Here is an 18,249-nt window from a genome sequence, read left to right as displayed (position 1 = left end):
CAAAAATATCAAACTTTTGGATCTAAACTCAATGGACAGGGCACTCCACACGCAGCACGGCTTGCATTTTAACAGAAGAGGAAAAAATCGCATTTGTCAAAGGATCATGGATATAGTTAATGAAGATTATACAGACTGTTCTACCATCCCTCTCCCTTGGAAACAAACCCCCTCTACAGAGAACGTGGAATACAACACAGTGCTAATTACATGCAACAGTGGTGATAGTGATAGAGAAAGGTTCCAAGAAATGCCAGATGCAGGCAGTGGTGATGATCGTGATAGTTATATGGAAATATATCATAAAGTGCCAAATGCATGCAATGGTGTTAATGGTGGTAGTGATGTAGAAAAAAATCAGAGTTCAAAGATAAATACACTACGCACATTAAGATCTTCAGAAAGGGTAAAGCGTGTGCCCCAAAAATTAAATTAAGGTTTTTTTATTGTAAGTCTTAACAAAAGTTAAAGAAGAAATCTAGAGTGTCTAAAGCAGCCAAGTGGTAATTTTAGCATTGTTCATTGTAATGTGCGGTCTCTTGTACCAAAAATTGATGAACTACAGTGTGTTACATTACTGCATGATTTTGATATCGAAACCTGGACTGATGCCTACATGCCAATGGCATCTATCAACCTACCAGGGTATCAGATCGTGAAAAATGATCGGATGCATAAAACCGGAGGGGGCATTGCCATTTACATGAAAACAGAACTGAACTTTCGCATTGTAGGTTATAATAACTTGGACAATGGCAGTGATGTTGAATATATCAGTATTATTGTAAATAATAATAGTAAAAGAATAGGTGTGTGTATTATATATAGAGCACCAAACATAGCATACAGAAAACTCTCCATTGTAGAAAATCTACTCTCTGAGCTATACCCTTGTGTAGACACACTCTTGCTGCTGGGTGACGCAAACTGTGACTTCTTAAAACGCGAATCAGACACCATGTATTTAAAAGCAATTTTTAACACATTTGGCCTGACTCAAATAATCGACAAACCCACTTGAATCAACTGTTTTTTTTCTTGCAGATATGATAGCGCAGCACAAAGTGCTATGTGTCGCGTGGAAGCCATGCAGGCCTAGTGTGTATGCACAACAACAGATGGCTCTGTGATTGCAGGAAGTAGCACAGAGAGTGCTGTGAAATCAGTTGTGTGGCGAGCTTCATGCGAGATGGACGTAACCTGTGTTGAGCAGCGCTCGTACATCAAACTAGCCGTTCGCCGTGGGTTAAATGCGAGAGAATGTCACAGTGAATTGGTGGATCCCGTTGGGAATAATGCCCTCCCATACTGGACAGTAGCATGATGGGTACGAAAGTTTCATCAAGCACGTGTGTCAACCGGTGATCAGAAACGCTCGGAACGACCTGTCAGGTTGCGGATCAACGTGGCACGTGCCATCATCGAGCAGTTCCTGGAGGAAGACAGACGATGGACGCTACTGGAGCTAGAGAGGTTAAGTGGCTACGATAAACACACCATCCACAGGATTGCGGACAGAGCTGCAACTGCGCAAAATCGCATCGCGGTGGGTACCACATGCACTGATGGAAATACAACGGTGGATGCGATATGCAACATGCTCTCACCACCTAGCATGCTTGCAACAGGATGGCGACCACTTCCTGTCACGAATAATCAGCATCGATGAATTTTGGGCCAGGGTATACGAAATGGAACTCAAACGTCAGTTCGCAGAGTGGTGACATGCCAGATCACCAAGGCCGAAGAAGTTCCGTCAGAATCCTTCCCCCGTGAAATTGATGTTGATCGTCGCGTATGACGTCAGGGGTGTCATTGTGTGCCACTTCGTTCCACGTGGCAGAAAAGTGACAGCAGAGTACTACAGGAACTTCCTTGTGCGACAGGTACGACATGGCGTTCAGGAGAAACGTCCAGACCTTCTGGACAGTGCAATCATCCTGCACGACAACTCTAGACCAGAGTGTGTATGGCAGCAACTGTAATGCTGGGGATGGGAAAAATTGGAGCACCCGCCATACTCTCCTGACATTTTGCCCTGTGACTTTCATCTCATACGCAAGGTTAAGGAACCACCACGTGGAAGGCAGTTTGCGACACGAGAGGACATTGCCAATGCGGTGCAAAAACAGATGACCCGATTCACACATGGTGCGGCCAATGGTGATGCAGATGATATTCCGAGTCTCCCACATCGTTGGCATGGTGAGGTGCACATGGCAGGTGACTGCTTTGAGGACCTTTAGCCCCAGTTTTGTTCTGCCAACTGTAGAACAGGTATGTAATTGTTTTGCACGATCAAACCAGTATTGTCCTGTACACTATCGTAAATATGTGAGGCACAATGTTTGCATGTTTTAACTGTCCCTACATGTAGTTCCCCCCTCATCCTTTCATCTGTATATGTCGCATTTTGCAACTGGACTGGTATCTGCAAGAAAAAAAATAGTTGCAATGACTTTTGCCCCAACCTTCATAGTAGGACACTCTTAGACTTCATAGCAATAGATAATACTGAACTTGTTCACAGGTCGAATGTTGAAAACCCTATAGGTACCTCTGATCACTGTCTCACATATGTATCGTTGGTTTGTGAGAAGCCCATAAAGCAGATGAAATACGTTACATATCGTGACTTTTCTAATTTTGATAGTGATAAATTTGAAAATGATATGAAAGCCGTAGATTGGGAATTGCTGAAACCTATCCATGATATTGAAGACAAAATAAACTATAAACATCAGCGTCTTTGAAATTCATGCACCTACTAAAACGGCAAGGGTAGGTAAAAAATATACTCGATGGATCACAGATAATGTAAAACTAGTAATGAAATTAAGGGATAATGCCTTACGTAAATTTAAAAGAACAAATAACCCACCCGACTGGCTACAATACAAGGAGCTCCGTAACTTCACAACGTCAATTACAAGGCATGAAAAGAAAGCATATTTCACATCCCACATAAACAGCAGAAATATGAACACACGTGGTACCTGGCAAAAATTAAAAGATTTAGGTATTGTTGATAAAACTACAAATAATATTGATGCCCTTCCATCTAATCTTAGGGATGCAGATGTTATAAACAACCATTTTGTTAGCGTAACACAGAACTTCAATTTTTCTGAAACACTTATCCAAAAACAGTACAATTACTTCATGACAAACAAAAATGAGAATACCACAGATTTATGTTTCACAATTAAAACAATAACAGAACTTGACATATATAAGGCAATACATAGTATACACTCAAATGCAGCTGGAGCTGATAAAATCACAGTTAAAGTGTTAAAGTTATCGCTTCCCTTTGTACTGCCTGCACTAACACATATCATCAATTTCTCTATCTGCACTGGAGAATTTCCCTCCATATGGAAGGAAGCTCACGTAATCCCACTAGCAAAGAAGAAGAATATTCAAAGTCTTGATGACCTTAGACCAATAAGCTTGCTGTCTGTTGTCTCCAAAATTATTGAAAAAGTAGTGTGTCAGCAACTCACCAAACTTGTTGATGTGAACAATATATTACCAGAATTACAGTCAGGTTTTCACAGTACACATAGTACTGCCACTGCACTCACAAAAGTAGTAGATGACTTCCTTCATTTCATGGATGAACGGAGTGCAGTCATACTAGTCCTCTTAGACCTCAGCAAAGCCTTCAATAGGGTACGGCATGATCTACTCTTAGCTAAACTCAGATATTATAACTTCAGACCATTAGCAATCAAGTGGTTCAACTCATATCTTACAGACAGGCACCAGAAAGTACAAATGCCTGGCACTCCACTATCCTTTTCAAAATCTGTGCCAATAAAAACTGGGGTGCCTCAGGGATCAATATTGGGGCCACTATTGTTTACTTTATACACAGCAGACTTATCGAGAGCAATACAAACATGTACATATCATTTCTATGCTGATGACACACAGATATACCTACCTACCACGCCAATTACAGTTAGACGTGATGTTATGGTCCTCAACGATGAATTAAAAAGAATTTCCACCTGGTGTGATTCCAATGCACTGATTTTAAATCCCAAAAAATCCACGTACATGTTACTGAGGAACAGACAAACAATTACGAACGACAAGTATAACGACATAGTCTTGAAGATACATGGGACATGCATACCGCATAAAACAACATCTAAAAACCTGGGTTTGGTGATTGATAGTTCTCTTACTTGAAGAGAACACATCAATGGACTGTGTAGAAAATCATTCTACATTCTCAGAAATTTATATATGTCTCAAAATTATCTAACAGAAAAAGTTAAACTGAAGCTCGTTGAGCTCTTATTGTGGTCACTCTTTGATTACTGTGATGTAGTTTATGGTCCTGGGGTCTCAGTCAGAGATAAAAGTAAATTCAGGTGATGCAAAATTCTTGTGTATGATTTGCATTGAACATAAGAAAATATGAACATATGCTGCCTCATTTGAACACAAAGAAAATATTAACAATGGACAGAACAAGGCATCTGCACTATATCACCTTCATAAACAAAATTTTGAAAATTTAGAAAACTTAAAATAGGCACTCAAATACACTCACACTTCACGCGAGGGCATAACAAACTTTTTACATGTCATTACAGTACCGCCTCCTTCAAATCATCATTCTCGGTAAATGCAGTTTCAACCTGGAATAAATTACCCATAACAATAACTAACCAATCAACACTGCATGCTCTTAAATCCACAGCAAAGGACTATCTACTATGTAAACAGTTTGAATCTAGAAGCACACATGAATAAAAATACATCTCACAATGTATTAATGTCAATGTAAGAATTTGATATTACTTCATGTCAAATATTTCTATTTTTGCACCATCAAAGATTAACAAATATGCATTTACGTGTACATGTGTGTGTGCCTATATATATATACTAAAATTGTATTTAGAATTTAGTTTTATGTAGTTTTATGTGTATACATATACTCATTAATTGTATCTTTACAGTTCTTATTTGATTTCAAATTGTTCATACGTTTTTCTTTCATCTTTCTTACTTATTTACTATTATTATTATTATTTTTGGTTTTGTTTCTTTTTTCTTATTGGATATATATACCTTTTGTAACTGTAGACTGTATTCTGACAAGGGTTAGGTGGAAGAACAGCGTACACTGAAAATCGCCCGCTCTATAAAGATATATTATTATATTATTATTATTATAACTTGGAAGAATTGAGTAAGAAAAATTTTTGTGTGTGAATCAAAATTTCATCAAACGATGCCAGGAATGTGTCAATGTAGGTGGGCCTCACTTTGAACAACTCTTATAACACAGGTTAGTGCTCACTTTGCAATATTAATATAAATATCTGCATGATAAAAATATGTCCATGAAAATAAGGGGGACATTACTGGTTGAAAATGTTGGCATCTCCGCTGGCGCTACCTACCACACTTCTCCTGATCTCTCGGCCTCGCAAAGAATTGGATGCACTGTACTTAAATACAACAAAACATATGCAACGTTATATGCATAAAACAAAAACAAAAACAAGTTAAAGCTTTCACTTGACTCTCCCTTGCACTTTAACCCTTAACTGGGCAACCAGTACTGTAGCTTGTACTCCAAAGGATACTTCCTGCAAACATGATATTTTTTTACTTTGTTTGGCTCTCTCTTTATTCATCTTTCACAACATTTGACTTGATTTGAGTAAGAAGGTCACGGTGAAAACATAATTAGCATTTCACTTACGTTAACGGACATGCAGTGTCTGTCGGACACAGTGTACAATTTACATGTAGTAAAGGTGTCTTCCTGACTTTTGTATGGTGTTTTCTTCTTTGTTTAGTAAATTTGATTTATTTTTTCAAAGCAGATGCCAAAGTTCTCTACTAATAATAATGATGGTTCATATAAAAGATGTCACTTGTGCTCTTATGGGAAAAGTCATACACAGAAACAGTGGTGCAGCAGGTGCAAACTGCTTGTGCAATAAACACAGAAATGAAATTCGCCTATGCAAAAAATTATTCTAGCTCTGGCATACACAAAGCGGGAAATGTTTGTCGTCTGCGGAAGACATCACATGACTCATAGGAGCAGTGTTGCAATTCGCGGAAGTTACAATTCGCGGAAGTTACAATTCTACTAGACATGATACCAGTGGCGAAGCGTAGAGTTCCTAGCAGGGTAGGCACAGAAGTGTGATAATTTCCATTAGTTGCTTAAATCTGTAAAAAGAAAGGGAGGGGGGGCTATGTCATGGAGAGTGGTTCAATGTCTCTCCAGACCACTTCTTTACTTCCCAGTAGTTTGACGTTTTCAAAAGTGTTGTTACCGGCCATCAGTATGATAATTATGTCTTAGACGTTCTCCTCCCACCCACCAGATGTCATCGATCTAGATTTTTGTTCATTTCTGTTTTTTTTATTTGTTTGTATTGTTTCAACCCCTGATTTATGCACACACCTCCAGAAAGAACTACCAATCATGAGACATCGCAAAAATCCAACGAATAGTGGTCAAGCCCTGTTGTCAATTCTTCATCACTTTTTTCTAAATTTATTTATTTATTTTGCAATTGAGGTGAAAAGGGCTAGAAGAACCCCATAATTTTCGGGTCAGTCTGACGTTCGTGCCGTGAGCAGACGACAGAATTCCGCACTTTCAGCAACTGTCAGTTTAGTATGTTCTATTGCTGCCAACTTAGTTTCTTTTAGCAAGACTTCCTCGCACCGAGGAAAACACCATTGTTATCTGTTGTCTAACTCAAGGAATCGTTGTAGTTAATTCCAGTCTTGGCTTTCTAGATAAATGAATTTCTGACACCTGTATGTGCAAGTAAACATAATTTAAATTTTGAATATTTTCGTCTCATTTGTTCTGCTCTATGCTAATCGTGATGATGAGAATGTATGGAGAATGAATTAAAGATGATCAGGAAACAATGACATGACCACAATTAGGTCAACTGGCTTCGTAACGTGTTAGGATGACCACTACGGGGCTTTCAAGAAAAAACATAAGTAAAGGTGACCTCTCTCATTCACTGTGTATACTTCACATCCTAGTTTGTTCTACCCCTTGTGTTAGTAGACACCTTTACGTGATAATAGAACATAGGATCCTTGTTTGGGACCCGGTAACATGGCAGGTTACTATGTAACATATAAACAGGTTATAATAATGTAGTCCCAATTTTAGGCGCAATTTAGCTCTTTTCTGCCAATCCAATGTGACAACACTGGCCTGTTCTGCCAGACCTGAAACAGACATGGCCCGTGCAATAACCCCATAACACTCTTTGTCCTAAACCCAAAAAAGTCTTCCCTTGCATTGTACTCTCATTGACCTCCCTCTTCTCTTGTTATCCCTTCAGGGTAAACGAAACTGCCTGCCTCTTCGCTTGTGTCGGCTGCATAAAAAATGTCTGCTTGTAATATTTATTCAACGACAGTGTTAACGCATTAAATAATGTTTCAACAACTTTGAATTTTTTAAAATATTTTGCTGTCACTTGCCACTGCTACTTGCAAAGGAAAATATAGTTGAAAACATTTTAGAAATGATTGTTATAAGAAGGAAACATGAAAGACCAAAAGTGGGTCCTACCTTACTGATGATTACATCTTCACTCAATTAAGAACTCGATTGTTCTTGTTGTTCTTGCATTTCAGTCCAGCACTTCTTGCATAAATCTGATCGCTGCACACGACACGAATCAAAAACAAAGCTCTACCATCACAAACCTCGCGCTCTGAGCCAAGCTCCCTTCTAGCGTCGTGAGCAGGAGGCAAGTTTTCACAGAGGGGGAACGAGCGAAGGAATCCCCGTTCACGATAAAAATTAATTATTCTATTCCCAGTGAAAGTAAAACTACTTTTTAAATATAAGGCGTAACTAGCATTTTAATTTACATAATTTGGAATGAAGACTTACTTTACAAATATAAGTTCTTTGGACTTTCTGTTTATGCTACGGTGTTGGGTGAATCGACAAGACCATCAGCAGTCTGACCAGAAAACGAAGTCAGAACTACAGTACTCCGTAATTTTCAATTTCACTTACACTTGTTGATGAAAGGAAGGAAGACCTAAGTTTCATACAAAATATGGAGAATGTACAATGAAATAGAAGTTTCTCTGCACGAACACAGGCTAATGTTTATAAAAAATGCTGGTACACCACAAATTTCAAACCCTGGCGGAAATGCAGTGTTGCTGATATTTTGTTCATCCTAGTGGGTAACACCGCGAGGCCGGCCTCACTAGCACGTTATAAGCATACATACAGTACTCGTAAGATTAGGCTTCCCACATATATGACCGTACGACAGAATGTGAAGAGAAGAGGCCCAAGCAAATGTGCCTCACTCCGTGGAAAGTTTGTATACTGGACAGGGTTAGAATTTTTTTTGTAATTATCATAAATGAAAATTCCAAACTTTTGCATTGCATTACAAATGTTTTGACGAAATAAGTAAATACACCTTTAAAAGAGTAATGGCATGGGTAGGCTCGGCCTCCTGGCCTCATAATTAGGATGCTTCGCCACTGCATGATACTGGCAAAGGATATACCTAGGTGTATATGCTGTTGTGACATTAAAAAATTACTTACGAATCTAAAGTAGGATGCTGTCCTTCATGATCGTGAAATTCATTAATTGTTCTAAGAATAACAAACATATCAAATTCATCCACATAACTTTTAAATTTCTTTCTTCTGCATATTTTGTTAGGCGTTACTAATCCCTTTCCAGTTACTTTGTTGCGATCATTTTTGTTGAAGAGGCATTTCAAAGTACTTACTGACACACCAGTAGCCGCGGAAACATGCTTTTGCACTTGTTCAACATTCAACGCAAGACCACTGTCAGCTTCTTTCTTCATAAACTTAGTCACATTGATATAATTTCTCTACTCCAATCGTCTTTCCAGCTTCCATTGAATAAAAGCACCCTAGGCAACACAGGACAACAATCACCTTTCTCATGATAACACAATATACCTCTCTCCCCACTGGTGAGGAATTTGAGTAGAGGGAGAATGCCTCTTTCACCCAGGGGTTTCACCGACACAAATAATCCTCTGTCATTCTTTTCCTTGAACTATCACCTTCTCGAATCGTCACTTCTTTTTTAAAAACATAAATCCAGATACACGTCCTGAACACCCCTACTAATAAGCTCTAAAGTCAGATTATGGATATAGGTAATTGTTAAGGCAGTTAGCAACTCTGACCTCAGTGGAACTCTCCCACTGTCGGGCTGAGCGACAGGCTTCTGTGCATCTGAAGGCCAGAGCTCAAGCTAAACTGAATGGCCTGTACCATGTAAACACAACAAGTGCTTTTTTTTTTTAATTTTCATGTATCAATCACGAAGATAGTTATTGCAGCATTATTTCCATTCGAAGATATGTAAACATATAAAAGAAAGTTGTACCATTACTTGGATATGTATTAACAAATGTTTAATGAATGAATAATAAAAAATAAAGAATTTAACAAGACACCACTTCAAATTATTAATTCTAAAATTAAAAGGATCTTGAAAAATTAACGTTAGAGCAGTTAAACAATTTCCTCATATTACACTACACCTTAATGTATTTTATATCCTATGGTGCAAACAAAAATGGCAATGACGACGATGACAATGATGATGATGATGAATACAATAATTATGAACATGACAATGATTAAGTTAAGGATCATGTTACTCTCTTGTTTTTACAGTGAAATAACATTAAAATCTTTCAATAGAAGAAAAAGATCTTTTTAAACAACAGTGTCTGCTTACCCGGATATATTACAAATTGCATGCCCAGACAAGGGTTAATGTGTATTATACAAAACATTCATAATTCTGAAAAGAGACGTGGTAGTATATAAATACGAGGGTCACTATTTATATTTTGAGCCTTGGCAACACTGATTGAAGTTGGGCGTGATTTAATGTTTGCACGGAATCGTCTGGCATTATTGACCATAACGTACTTCAAATGTTTTGTCAATAGCTTCATTTGTGTTGTTTATGTTGCCTTGGAGATTGCGCGACAACAATAAAATGGAATTAACTCGTGAACATTTTCGTGCGATGATTTTTTACGATTTTCGACATGGATTATCAAGACAAGAGTGCATCGATCAACTTACTTCCACATTTGGCGATGAAGCCCCATCCTTTGCCACTGTGAAACGCTGGTATAACGAATTTAATCGTGGCCGCCATTTGCTCACCGACGAGATTCACGAAGGTCATCCAAAATCAGTTGTTGTTCAAGAAAACATTGATGCTGTTCAAAACCTAATACTGCAAGATCGTCATGTGACATACTGTGAGATTGAGGCAACCATAGGCATTAGTTCCACCAGAATATATAAAATATTACATGATCATTTACCTGTGAGAAAGGTATGTTCTCGTTGGATCCCACACAATTTGACAAAAACTCAAAAAGATGCTCGCGTCAATTGGTGCAAACAAATGCTCAATAAATACAATCGTGGTGCTTCAAAAGATGTATATAACATTGTAACAGGTGACGAATCATGGATATATGCATATGAGCCGGAACGTAAACAGCAGTCGACTCTATGGGTGTTTCAAGATGAACCCAATCTAACAAAAATTGTTTGCGCTCGAAGCACATCGAAACAAATGGTCACCTGTTTTTTTGGGAAAACTGGTCATGTGGCAACTGTGCCTTTAGAGGAACGTAGAACGGTCAACTCTGAATGGTACACAACAATTTGTTTGCCAGAGGTTTTCGGTCAAATACAGAAAACAAACAAACGCCGTCGGATCATTCTTCATCAAGACAATGCCAGCTGTCACACATCTCGTCTAACAACCGACTTTATGAACAGTCAAAAAATCGAATTGATGGGTCATCCACCGTACAGTCCTGATTTGGCACCCAATGACTTCTTCTTGTTCCCGAATGTCAAGAATAAATTGCGTGGACAATGATTTTCGTCGGCGGAAGATGCCGTTGATGCGTTCAAAAACCATATTATGGAGGTGTCTCAAGAAGATTGGAAAAACTGCTTTGACAAATGGTTTGAACGAATGCAAAAGTGTATTGACCATACAGGAGAATACTTCGAAAAACAATAAAGCAGTTTTCAATGCCAAATTCCTGTTTTTTCATTGTTAGGCTCAAAATATAAATAGTGACCCTTGTATGAAGAAACTAGTACTCACTTTATCCGCGAAATTGCTTTTTTCTTCTTTGTTCTATTAATTTTAGTGGCCACTGCCGCCATCCTCGTTGGAACTTGCTGTACTGTTGCTTGGCATGATGAACTACAAACAAAAAATGCACGCCAAGCAACAGTACAGCAAGTTCCAACGAGGATGGTGGCAGTGGCCACTGAAATTAATAGAACAAAGAAGAAAAAACAGTTTCGTGGATAAAGTGAGTAGGGTACTAGTTTCTCCGTATTTAAACAAAACATATTAGTGAAAATCTTTTACAAGAATATTACTTACTTGAATGTTACTGGATTCTTATCTTTCAAAGAAAATAAAGGACTCAAACTTGTTGTTATGTAGTGCATGCCAGGAAAATGCACTAAATTGGTGTATATTTCACTAATATCAACATTAAGAGATCCAGGAAATCTTGCTGAGCTGTAGAAAGACAGAAAATAACAATGCTGGATCAACTTATTAAAAATTAGTATAATGAACAGGGTACATATATGATAAGTTATACATATATGATTGATTGATTGATTTGGTGTTTTAAGTCCACTTTATGCACAGTAAGGCTAATCGGCACTGGACCTACAATTTAAAGTGGGATCCGAACCACTATGTGCCTCCACAGGGTGTTGAACCCGGGACCCCTTGATTACAAGGCAACGGCACTAACACTGCACCATCAGGGAAGCCCATACATATATGATAAGAATGGAGTCTATGACAGCTATAAAAATATATGATATTAATTAAGGTTAATATCTGTTTGTCCTTCATCAACTTCTAATGAAATATTCACTTACTGTAATTGCTGTATACTAGTGGGTTCAATGAACCTTCTCCAAAAGCACCCAATAAAAAAAATACGTATAGATAAATGCTGTCAGTAAAATAAAAGTGTTAGTAAAAACTGTGTAATTCAGTAAAATTCAAATGATTGGTCCAGACCAGAAGTGCTTCATTCCTTCAGCTTTCTGTCATGATGTTTCATTGTTTGAAGGCAACAAGTTAAACAAATGAAAAACAGCATGTGTTTCTGCATTCACTACAGGCGTAAGAAAAAATACTTCTTTAAAAAGGAATACTACTACATACTTCACATACATAGAAATTATGAATGTGCCTTTTAGGATGGAAAGTTTTACTTTTCGTGAAAAGCGTGATGTTACAAAATCGATTTTGAGATTTTATCCTAGTAACAAGATCAACAGCTAATTTTATGTACACAATTTGATTCGGAGACCAGCATTACCTGCAAGTACATGGCACAGCCATGAAAACCAAAATGGCCCCCCTCCTATGCAAACCTGTTCATGGGCAGGCTTGAACAAGAGTTCCTAGACTCCCAACAACTGAAACCACTCCTCTGGCTCAAATTCATTGACAACATTTTTCTCCTCTGGACACATGGCGAACTCTCCCTCACCACCTTCCTAAACCAACTGGACAACTTCACCACCCTCAAATTTACTTGGTTCAACTCCAATGACCAAGTGACCTTCCTGGATGTGGATATCCACATCGTGGGAGACCACTTGGAAACATCCATACATATCAAACCAACCAACCACTTCCAGTATCTTCACTACTCCAGCTCTCACCCCCACCACACCAAAAAAGCCATACCATTCTCCTTAGCCCTTAGAGGCCAACGCCTCAACTCATCCCCCTCATCCTGCCAAAACTACAACCTACGCCTGCACCAAGCCCTAATCAACCGGGGCTACCCCTCCACCCTCATCAACAAACAAATAACCAGAGCCACGTCTCAGACCTGTGCCATGCAACCCAAAACCAACTCTCCTGCTCTGATCACCCAATACCATCCTCATCTCCTGAAAATTAAAACATACCATCCACTCACTCCTTTCCATCCTCCACAGTGATCCCGACACCAGAGACATCTTTCGGAACAAACCTAGGGTCGTCTTCCGATGCTCCCCCCCCCCCAACCTCAAGAACATCTTGATCCATAATACACCCATCGATCCCATCCCACCACCCCCAGCCCACAAGTGCAACAAACCCAGAAGCAAGACCTGCCCCATACTTATCACCTCTCCCACCCTCCAGATCCCGACTGCAGCTGGTGAATTCACCATTCACCCAAAGGGCACCTGTCACTCCTCCAACCTAATATACACCCTCATCTGTCAAATCTGTGGTTACTTGTACCTGGGTGAAACCTGTACCCCCCATTAACCTCCGCATCAATAACCACAGAGCCTCCAACCAAAACTCCGACTTCACCATCGCCACCCACACCAACAGCCACAACACCACCTTCAACAACTGTTTCCCTGTAGTCATAATACACCTATTACCCCAGCACACTGACACCTCCACCCGCAGATGATGGGAAAGGACCTACATTTCAGGAATGCACGCCACCATACCCCCTGACTCAACCTAGCCACCCAATAAGTATTCTCCCATTCCCCACCAACCACAACCCACCCAGCATCCATCCCGCAGTAAACACTGGTGAAAGGATCTTTTCGCAAAACCCGTGTTCTATCACTTGTTTAAGGCACCACTGTGCTGATGGACGCTGGCATCAGTATTCTGTGCCTCTACACTTTTGTACTCCATACTTTCTACCTACTGTGAAAATGAGGTCATGATCTCGAGATAACAAACTTTTCCTCAATCGTGGTAAGAGTTTACTGTCTCCTAATCCATTTTTGTATATATATATAAAACACAGGAATAGGATGAGTATGTATATACAGGGTGTTTCTAAAGGTCGTTTACAACACTTGAGAGGTGATTCCTCACACGAAAACAAGCAAAAAGTCTAAGTTCCATTTTTACGACTGAGGCTTCGTTTCCGAGATAGGAGCCTCGCAAAAGGTGACAAAGTGATCGTCACACCTAACTGGGACGAATACTATAACAGATAGAGAGGCGGTTCCAAGGGAATCATAAAGGAATCGTATGTGTTCAGTCCGGAAGTCACTATGAAAAGTTCACTACACGCATGCGCAATGGAGTCCTCAAAGGAATTGAGAATTTCCAGCACGAACAATGCATGGAAAAGGTATGTAACGCAGCAAGAAGGACCGTGACAATGAGAAATGCGTTAAAGACAACACATCCCGACCTCAAACATCAAAACATGAGCAAGGAACACAAAATCCGAAAAGTTGAGCACGGTTGCATACCCCAGTTACACGCGAGGAATGAACGAATCATGTCATGTGACATACGAGAGACACATTACTCCACCAGGAGGAGGGAAAGAAAAACACAATATCAGATGATTGCGACAACGTGTATTTTTACACGCGACAACTACGTAATACCCCCCCCCCCCCACACACACACAACAAACAACAAATGCTACAATGTCTTACACACAAACCGTGCGTGTCACTGTACACCAACTGAAGATGTCACTTTCACCACACATAGGGTGTGGGGAGCAATACCAAGAGTGTTCGCAAGCGATCACTGTGACGTAAAAGAGACCAGTTTTGAAAGGGTTGCGCAGGCAAGTCTGGCTCTCGTAGTCTAAGTTTGACCTTCATGACTGCTGTACCCGCGAGAGGAGCTCGAAGGGTTGGTTCTCTCCGGCAGTCGTCCCAGACGTGTTGCAGGTGCTGGGATATGATCAGCAGTTCGCTCTAGGTTGCCATACGCATTGAAGAGTACTAGTATGTTGTATTGGAAGAAGTTGACGTGGTGGAGTGGGCAAGTCAAATATCGCAACAATTGGTCTGTGGTGTTCGTACGGTGATACGGCCAATTTGTGCAGTGTGCCAGTGTTAAACAAAAACGATACTTTGCAGTTCCAGCTCCCTATTACACAGATGGCTGCGTATACGACCCAGCAGTTAGCAGACATGCATCTCATGTATGGGGAGACACGTGGTAATAGCCATGAGGCAAGGCGTCTTTATGGAGAACGCTTTACACATAGACGTTTACCATCTCACGCCTTCATTCAGGTAGTGGACAGTCGACTGCGTGAAACAGGGTCAGTGTTTCCACAGCGGCAAGAAGTTGGAAGACCCCGAAGTGTACGCACACATCAGTTTGCAGAAGATGTGTTAACAGCGGTCGCAGAACATCCTGGCACCAATACGCGCGTGCTCGCTTGGGCACGAAACACGTCTCATGTGAATGTTTGGCGAGTGTTGTCAGAGGAAGGAATGCACCCGTTTAAACTGCAGAAAGTAAAGAACTGTTACCTCGTGACTTTTGCCCTCGTATGGAGTTTTGCCAATGGTTGTTGCATCAGCTGGACACAAACCCTCACTTCGGGTTTGTGGACAGATGAAGCCATTTTCACCAGGATGGATGTCTTCAATAGTAGAAACAGTCATGTGTGGGACTTTGACAACGCACATATACTTTTTGTGGCCCATCAACATCACAGGTTTTCAGTGAATGTGTAGTGCGAGATAGTACATGATCATTTAATTGGATCATACATTCTCCCTGTTCGCCTGAATGGTCGCACGTATCATGCATTTCTTAGTGAGGTTCTGCCTGAACTGTTGGAGACCGTACCTTTCACACTGCGGCAAGAAATGTGGTACCAACACGATGGGGTACTAGCTCATTTCGATCGTAATGTACGACATTTTCTGCCTTTTCGCAATAGGTTCATTGGTAGGGATGAGCCTGTGCTTTGGCCACCGAGCTCGCCAGATCTCAACCCTCTAGATTTTTTCTTCTGGGGAGAAATGAAAACCCTCGTATAAGACACACCTGTCACATCAACTGAGGACCTCATTGCTCGCATCAACGTCGCCGCCGCGACTGTAGCAGATACACCTGACTTGATTGCTCGTAGTCGACAATCCTTGATTCGTCACTGTCATCTCTGCGTAGACGTGAACGGCAGACATTTTTAAAACTGTCCGTTATTATCGCCCTCGGCAAATCCCAGTGAGAACACTCTTGGTATTGCTCCCCACCTCCTTTGTGTGGTGAAAGTGACATCTTCAATTGTTGTACAGTGACACACACTGTCTGTGCGTAAGACATTGTAGAATTTGTGTTTTTCTTTCCCTCCTCCTGGTGGAGTAATGTGTCTCTCATATGCCACATGACATATTTCGTTCATTCCTCACGTGTAACTGGGGTATGCAACCGTGCTCACCTTTTCGGATTTTGTGTTGTGTGCTCATGTTTTGATATTTGAGTTCGGGGTGTGTTGTCTTTAACGCATTTCTCATTGTCACGGTCCTTCTTGCTGCGTTACATACCTTTTCCATGCATTGTTCGTGCTGGAAATCCTCAATTCCTTTGAGGACTCCATTGCGCATGCGTGTAGTGAACTTTTCATAGTGACTTCCGGACTGAACACATACGATTCCTTTATGATTCCCTTGGAACCGCCTCTCTATCTGTTATAGTATTCGTCCCAGTTAGGTGTGACGTTCACTTTGTCACCTTTTGCGAGGCTCCTATCTCGGAAACGAAGCCTCAGTCGTAAAAATGGAACTTAGACTTTTTGCTTGTTTTCGTGTGAGGAATCACCTCCCAAGCGTTGTAAACGACCTTTAGAAACACCCTGTATATATATAATGTATATGTATGTATGTATGAGGGCCATTTTTTGTAGTGGCAACATGTATGAGAAAGAGACATGAAAGAAGATACATATCTGGAATCATTTACAATCCTTCAATGTAATCTCCTGCTGCTGCGTGAACACGTTCCCAAACATCTGCCAGTCGTAGGATGCCATTGATAGCTCCCATTCATGCCAGTGTGGGCAGAGACCGCCCTGTGGCCGAAATGATGCTCGGGACATCTGGAAAGGATTTTTTCCTCAGCGGTTCCTTCATCTTGGAAAACAAATCAAAGTTGGAGGGACTCATGTCAGGAGAATAAGGCGAGTGCTCCAACACCTCGTACATACATACAAAAATACGCCAATCATTATCCAGCAATCTGTGAAGTACATCAAGGTGGTGGGGATCTGTTGCAGTACAAGGATGCCCGCCACCATGTTCTTTCGCAGCTGATTTACGACCACTTTCAAATGCCTTGGCCCATCTGGCAACAGTACAATATGGTAAAGCGTTGTCCCCAAATGCCTCGCGTAAGCCCTTGTGAATTTGGCATGCATTCCTTCCCCATGCAACCTGAAATTTGATGAATATTCGCTGTTCTTCATGTGTGAACATTGTTCAGAGTGGTATTATACAGACACTTCACTTTAACATCTTCTAACTACCACACAACAGTACTATTAAGCAACAAACACCTACACACGATCTGTAGTACAAGACTAAACAAGACCAGATCGTCTATTGTCCCAGCGACAACTGACAAGCATATACCAAAAGTGTTGCCACTACAAGAAAAATTGCCCTTGTATGTATCTCATTCCAAATTCCATACACAACTAAAAATCAGTTTAATATGTAGAAAACTATATTATAAAAAAAGAGCAAAAAAGATGTAGGTCACCATTACCTAGCTGTTCCTTGGAAAGATATAAGGCATAAAATACTTTTTTTAATATATACAGGGTGAGTCATAAATATGGCTACACGTTTGAAGTAAATGTCGTGTGTGACTGTACAATGTAGAGGGAAATGGTGAATGGTATATTGAACTTGAAACTTCATTTCCTCATTTCAGATAAGAGTCACATGCTCTAGCTTTCTCGAGATTGTGTTGAACATACAGCAGCAAGTTACAGTTACAGTGTGGGCAATTTTATGCCAGAATAATCGTAAGACTGGTGAGACATGTTTTTAATGTAACATTGTTGCCATCAACTGTGGGAAAGTGGAGAAAATGACTGCTTACATCAAGTTGTTGTTTTTTATAAGCTCATTGTTGTGCACACAGTTCTCATGATCATTCTGGTATGTAATTACCCAAGCTGCAACTGTAACTTGTAGCTGCATGTTCAGCGCCATCTTGGCTAATGATGTAAGCTCAGGTATGAGATTCTTTCCTGAAATTAAAAAAATATGAAGTTTCATACACCATTCACCATTTCGCTCTACACTGTACAGTAACACACTATATTTACTTCAAACGTGCAGCCATATTTCTGACTCACCCTGTATATAAAAGGATGGTTACCTTGT

This window comes from Lepisma saccharinum, chromosome 13 (assembly GCF_977018435.1).
Source record: "Lepisma saccharinum chromosome 13, izLepSacc3.1, whole genome shotgun sequence".
Taxonomy (NCBI): domain Eukaryota; kingdom Metazoa; phylum Arthropoda; class Insecta; order Zygentoma; family Lepismatidae; genus Lepisma; species Lepisma saccharinum.
The sequence above is the reverse complement of the archived record's forward strand: the minus strand, read 5'-3'. Positions refer to the sequence as shown.